This window comes from Octopus bimaculoides, chromosome 13, assembly GCF_001194135.2.
Source record: "Octopus bimaculoides isolate UCB-OBI-ISO-001 chromosome 13, ASM119413v2, whole genome shotgun sequence".
Taxonomy (NCBI): domain Eukaryota; kingdom Metazoa; phylum Mollusca; class Cephalopoda; order Octopoda; family Octopodidae; genus Octopus; species Octopus bimaculoides.
Genome location: NC_068993.1, coordinates 38,786,979 through 38,789,078, shown reverse-complemented (window position 1 = coordinate 38,789,078; position 2,100 = coordinate 38,786,979).

The following is a 2,100-nucleotide window of genomic DNA, read 5'->3' as shown; positions in this document are numbered from 1 at the left end:
GTGTCACCTTGGGCAAGTGTCTTCTACTATAGCTTCAAGCTAACCAAAGCCTTGTGAGTGGATTTGGTTGACAGAAACTGAAAGAAGCCTGTCATATATATATATATATATATATATATATATATATATGCACATATATATTTGTGTGTCTGTGTTTGCCCCCTACCATTGCTAGACAACCAATGTTGGTGTGTTTATGTCCCCGTAACATAACGGTTCAGTAACAGATACCAATAGAATAAGTTCTAGGCTTACAAAGAATAAATCTTGGGGGCTGATTTGTTTGACTAGCAGCGTTGCTCCAGCACGGCCACAGTCAAAATAATGACTGAAACAAGTAAAAGAATAAAAGAAGATATATATATACATATATATATATACACACACAAGGGGTGTATGAAAAATTTTGAGCCTTGATGTCTTGTACCTTCATCAGAAGTCTCGTACTATGTTTTGTTTTTTTGAGGCACAAGACTTTTCATACACCCCTCGTATATCATCATCATTATCATCACTATCATCATCATCATCAACATCATCATCATCATCGTCACCGTCATCGTCATCATCATCATCGTCGTCATCATCATCATCATCATCATCAACATTTAATGTCTGTTCTCCATGCTGGCATGGGTTGGCAGGAACTGGCATGGCCAGAGGCCACACCAGATTCCATAGTCTGTTTTGGTTTGGATTCTATAGCTGGATTCCCTTCCTAACACCAACCACTTTACAGAGTGCACTGGGCTCTTTCTACATATGTATATATATATATATATATATATATATATATATATATGCATACATACATACATATATGTACATACCTACATATATATGTATATGCACATACATATATGGGTGCAGGATGCCAAAAAAATGTGATCAACATGGAAAATGAGAACAGGAAAAATAAAAACATGGTAAACGAACTTTGTTTCAAACAACGAAAGAAACAGAGAAACAAGACAGGCAACATAAAGAACAATCCCTTCTACAGCTTTCCCCTGTTTTATTTGCTCTGCATTTTGGATGCTTGGGACTATATTTAATTCTACTAATCTTTTATTTACCATCACTGCTCTTCTATCAACACCAATACATATAGCATTCCATTAAACCAACATCATCAACATCAACATCATCAACACCAACACAACCACCAGCGCAACCATTGCTAATACCAATACTACCACCACCACCACCACCAACGACAACAACCCGCACCCAACACCATCCCCAGCATGACCGCTAAACACCAACTCACTACACCATCAACACCACATCAAACACTACCACTAGCACTACCACTACCTCAACGCTAATACTACCGTCACCTCCACTAACACTACTTCTACAATCAGTACCACCACCACCACCACCAACAACAACAACAACAACTGCCACTGCTTCATAATGAGAAGACATATTTTATTAGCCAAAGTAGAGCCACACCCATTAAATCTGCATTTGATTTACAACAGACATTGCAACAACAACAACAATAGCAACAACAACAGCAACAACAACAACAACAACCAAAACTTCTAATCAATCTTAAAATTACTCCTGCCTTAATTAATTACCAATTAAACATTACATAAAATTATATATGCCTTTCGAAAATGACATGCATGGAGTATTTTAGGTTTACTTATTGATGGAGCTCTTGTGGACTGGTTGTTGTTGCTGCTGTTGTTGTTGTTGTTGTTGTTGTTGCTGTTGTTAATTGCTGTTGTTAATTATGATGATGGAAGTAGTGGGTGTGCATGGGATTTGTTGTTCTTTTTTTTGTTTGTTTGTTTTTGTTGTGTTTGTTTTTGTTGTGTTTGTTTTTGTTGTACTTTTTTGCTTGTTCTACACGTAATTTCATTGTTTGTACATCGCAGCCATAATCACCTTTGTCTCACAGTAATTAGAGTAATGTATAGAAAGAGTGGTGGTGGTGGTGGTGGTGGTAGTGATGGTGATGGTGTTGACGGTGGTCATGGTGGTTGTAGTTGAAGTGGTGGTTAGAATGATGGTAGTGATGGCAGTGGTGGTCATGGTGGTTGTAGTGATGGTGGTGGTGGTAGTGGTGGTGGTAGTGGTGGTGGT